The sequence below is a fragment of the Montipora capricornis genome, chromosome 8 (assembly GCF_036669925.1).
Source record: "Montipora capricornis isolate CH-2021 chromosome 8, ASM3666992v2, whole genome shotgun sequence".
NCBI classification, from domain to species: domain Eukaryota; kingdom Metazoa; phylum Cnidaria; class Anthozoa; order Scleractinia; family Acroporidae; genus Montipora; species Montipora capricornis.
In genome coordinates this window covers 49632815-49637814 of record NC_090890.1, presented here as the reverse complement: position 1 = coordinate 49637814, position 5000 = coordinate 49632815, and the positions used below count along the sequence as shown (strand labels likewise).

General features: G+C 39.8%; 1 protein-coding gene across 2 annotated transcripts in view; it reads right to left on the bottom strand.

Annotated features, from left to right (window-relative positions):
- The window catches only part of LOC138060576 (transient receptor potential protein-like), a 209190-nt gene that overhangs the window by 39343 nt on the left and 164847 nt on the right, over positions 1-5000 (bottom strand). Inside the window, exon 1 of one of the 2 annotated variants that reach the window (XM_068906421.1) lies at positions 1087-1188. The exons of the other annotated variant lie outside the window; for it this stretch is intronic. The gene's annotated coding sequence lies outside the window, so the exon portion shown is untranslated. Of the gene's footprint in view, positions 1-1086; positions 1189-5000 lie in introns of those variants that run through there. 2 annotated transcript variants of the gene reach the window in all.

The window sequence follows — 5000 nt, the reverse complement described above, 5'->3', positions numbered from 1 at the left end:
GGAAACAGTTCGCTTGCAAATAGAATTATTCCCTTATTCTGAACGCTACGAGAAACTTAAGTCAACACAATACTTTTTTTTTTTATGAAGTACTTTTTGCACGACAAAAGCTTGATCTAGCGTGCGAAGGCAGGCTAAGCTTGATCTTGAAAACTGTGCTCTTGATACTCGCAACGTTAACATGCCTTTTTTTCTAATATTCCAGAATACTCATTTTCTGAGAAGAACTTCATCTTTTGGGGGAAATCCATGAAATGTTACGCATCTGGGAGTTCTGTATCAGTACCGACAACACATTTTATTCCGTTCCGTCATTATAATAATAATGTGCGTAGTTATGTCACGCTTCATTGTCCACAAGCATCCAGTGTTAAGTAATCAAAATGGTTGACCTATATCGAGTGGTGAATGCAGACGTCAAAATGAAAGTAACTTCCCAAATACTGGGATATTTCCTTTCATTAAATACGCCATATAGTACAAGTTAAGAAATGAAAACAAAATTCGCTTCTGGCCTTCCGTTTTCTGTAACCTTAACCGTAACTAGTCCTAACCTTGACCCCAACATAAGAATAACCTTGTTAAACGCCAACCCTAATCTTTTTGTTGAATTAGTTGGTTGACGTTTAGACATAACAGGGCACTTGGGGAGGTTTATCAAAAGGAGCGTGCATCTCATTTCTTGAAATCCTAAACATAAGTTGGATATCTGATATAAAATGCTGGCCTTGTTGCAGTTTTAGTTACAGTGCATTATTTCGTGTTCAGCGCGACCTCGTAAAACATTTCAAGCTTGAAGTGATCAAGGAGAATAAATAAGCAGATTCCAACGCAAATTTGCTCACTTCTCAAATAAATGAAAACCAGAATTAAAGCTCGAGGGCGTCAAAACTTGTAAATTGTTTCCACCTATTGGCGCTTGAACAAATATTTTTTTCCAAACCAACTGCGTTTAGGCTCTTTTATAGATCTATTCATTCAGTTATTAAAATGTAACTGAACAGTGACTAAATTCAATAGACCGTCGGTCAGCGCTCCAAAAATTTGCCACGTTAAAGATCATGTGGGAACAATCAAGACACATACCTTACACGTTTCAAGAATTCAAGTCGGATCAACTATTTTCCGTGGCTTGTCCAGCTGACAAACTCTGAACTCTTGGCAGGTCGTGCAGTCGGATGATTGTGTGACTCCACGTTATCTTATCGCACAATTCATGAAGTAGTGATCAGTTCACAAAGAGGGCACTGCTGTGCGGCAGCCAGCACACACACACACAAAAATTAGAACAATCAGGACATGAAATTTCTAAGTGGTTGGGGTGAAAGAGTGAGAACCTTACGCCTTATATGATAGGCATGCGTGATGTAAGCAAATTTAATAAAAAAATTATTATTAGGCAAATTTTAGACTCAAACTCTCTTGGCTTCACCGTCACGCAAGTAACAACAACAATACGTGCCGTGGGACGGAGCATCAGGCAGTAGCCAGTGCGCACGCGCGGTAACCAAGCGCTGTAGACGCCCTTATTGTAGCTGCAACTGTGATAAGGATGACTCTGTGTGACCCGTACACAGCGGTCTCCTCAGAAACAAAAATCATCTTCTAGTAAAACAGGTTCGGTTTGGAGATACTGGTAATCAGGCCCGACGAACAATTAGTAAATGAACCCCTTCTGGCGGCTGAATGTCGGCTGATAATGTCCGCGGCTGACGTATTGTCCAAAAAATGAATATTTGGCCGATAAGTGAAGCTTCGAGGGCAAATACGAATTTTGAGGACAGTTTTTCATTCAAGGACATATAAGCCAACATACCAGCAAGCCAAAAAGGGGTTTATTTATTTTATAACCCTCCCATTAATTTTCATATTGCGCAAAGAAACCGCTCGTAAAAAGCTAAGTGTTGAATGTGATAGCGATGCTTCGTGTTTTTTTTTTTTTTGATGCACTGTTTAAAAATTTGACTGGAAAGAAAGCGTGACGGTCTCAGAAAAAAAAGAGTCAAATCATTTTAATTGTCACTGGGAGTCGAAAACTTGAAAACAAGGCGCTTTTTTGCTTACTCAGGAAGAAATTCAATTCAACCATGGAAGACAGAATTAAGAATGTGCAAAGTCTGGATGACAGTGTTTTCAAGTGCGGCTGGAAATTTCCTTTCCTTCGAACGGTTGGTTTATTTTATAGCTAGTAAACACAGAGTATTAAATTCTCTATTTTATGATTCATTTTAAGTTCGCGTAGGATAAATATCTAAAGTGTATTCATAACGTTCTTCATCTGCAAACACGTTGACAGAATGTTTTGTTGACTTTTTTTTTATTGTGATTATTTTTAACACAAAAGTTAACACGAAAGATTTTCATAAGTTTGTGTTAATCACTCCATGCTACTTATAATTATGTACTTTACATTTTTCTACTGGTATGAATCAGGGAAGGGAGGGCGGGCAAAGTACATTCTTCTGTTGGTCATTCTTTATCATTACTAATTTCTTAGGTTTTGTATACTTTGGAGCGAAACAAATGATTTTTAGTGGGAAATAGTCTCGTCTGCCAAGAAGTGACGAATCGGAATTAAAAGTACTTCTTGGAACTTTTAGTCATTTTATTCTCTCGCCATCCGAAATCAATTGCACAAACAATATTCAAATCAAGAAATTAAAGGAAAAGGGACAACTTTTACATGATTTTCAGTTATGGGAAGGGAGGTCCTGCACAATGATAACTTAAGTTTTCAATGCTCCGCCTTTCGATACAAACCAGAAATGTTGCAAGAAAAGCTGAGCTCGCTATTAATCGGTGCTAATGAGTCAAAACAACAAAAGCAAGGTGACACACGTGAACACCAACCCGGTGTGGCCAACACATCACGCATGTGCACAACCATTTCACCCGGTCAATTAGCAGCCATGGACAGCTGTTTCGGCCTTTTGGGCCTCATCAGCAACCAACCCAGCTTACCCAACTCAACCCAGCTTGTTCCCAACCCAGCTTACCACATGTTTGGCATGTGAAGCTGCCACTTAAAGGGGTGCTAAACACACCTCCTCGGTATGTTAGCTACGCCATGCTGATGAGGCCCAAAAGGCCGAAACAGCTGTCCATGGCTGCTAATTGACCGGGTGAAATGGTTGTGCGCATGGGTGATGTGTTGGCCACACCGGGTTGGTGTTAGCGTGTGTCACCCTGCTTTTATTGTTGCTAATGAGTCAGCAGGTGGGATTAGGAACCGGCCCAAGTAAGTGCTACGTCTGGCCTCTTTCATGGTTGAGCGATCCCTTGAATTAAAAAGTGTCATACCATTTTAAACTTGGAATGCACCGTTTGTTGATCACTTTGTTACACATCGAAGTATAAAATAAAAAGGATAGATCACTGTGCCAACGAAAGCGATACAATTCTCGCAAGTTCGCGTTCAATTGACGGTATAACTTCTTGTAATCTCTCTCCACTTATGTCTAGAAATGCAGGCAACCGCAAAAATAACAAATTACAAATCATGCTAACGAAATGTCAATTTTACCTGTAAGGAAATTAACGAAAGCAGCAAACGATGCCAGTGTAATATTTCATGAGAGCAGAAATAACAGAGCTTTGAACAACCATGAATTATGTAAGTAATAATTCAATTCAAGCATAAAAACTAAAGCATACTTTAAAGTGTACATCATGACAAAAGAGCACAGCATCGATCTTCGCGCATTCGCCTGAAACGTTTGTGTGGTGCATTTCCTCGAATAGCTGGTTTTTAGTAAACCTACGAGCTAGAGAAAAGCTCCCGAGGTTAGAGATAACTTGACATTTTTTATGATTAAGTCAGAAAGTATCGTTACATAAAAGGTAAGTCACAGTACTGGTCCACGATACTGATATTCACTTATTCATTTATTTATTCCCTCATTCATTCATTCATTCATTCCTTCATTTATCCACTTTACTATGATTTCAGACCAAAATTTCACCATTTTGGTGGGCCAGGAAAAGGATGCTACTTTAAGCTAAAAAATGGTGGGATTTGTGAATAAATCACAGTATTGAGAGCCGATCAGGTAGATTGCAAGGATTTCAAAATGAGTGTAGTAAACAGCGTAATACAAAGTATTCAGCTCAAGGTAATCCCACTGAAATGCCTTGTGCGTCATTATCACGACCACGCATTATTTCGATTCTTGTGCCATTAGCATGCGCACAAATGCGGGCGATAACTTGCTTGGACTTTTCATTTACACTAAGCGTAGTGTAACAGAGAATGGCTATTTTCTCCTAAGCGAGCACCTTGAGCTACCTTTTCTTGTAACTGAATTAAGTGTTGCCTTCAACGTTCCTGAAAATATCATGTGCAACTTTAGCCACGGTAGCGAAAAGCACCCAACCCCACTCAGTTCTCGCCTCAGTGATCTCTGGGTTTGCGTTTGCGCATCCGTTCTAGTTCACCGGCTCTGTACATGGTGTATTACCAACTAGTTTACAAGTCGCTGCAAATGGAGTCTAAAATGCGGCTGCCTTTCATTAACCAACACGAAAGCTTCGGCTACTTCGGTCACAGTGTACATATCAACAAACTTATTTTGTAAGCCATCTTATGCTGTATTAACTTCAATAGTGCGCAATAAACTTGAACTTGAACTTGACAAGCACCCTGGCATTTATGAAGATACCAAAAATCGCCTTGTCAGTTTTTGATTTTTTTTTTTTTACTTTGAAGGCGGGTTCGTCTTTCTCTGGTTTTCCTTATTCATTCTGTTTCTCGCCAGCCTTTGTCAGCAGAGCGTCAAGTTTCTCCTCAAGTTTAGATGTCGCCTCACGAAGCTGAACTCTCAAGTCATTGAGTTGCGATTTAACCTCGGATAATTCACCTTTCGCTTCTGTGAGTTCGGATTTGACTGCTTGCAGTTGCCGGTCTTGATAGTCTTTGTCATCATCTCTCGCACACATCTGTAAACATAAGGCGAAACCCTAACTGAAAAAATAATATACCTGGCAATGTAATCTCGCGTCAC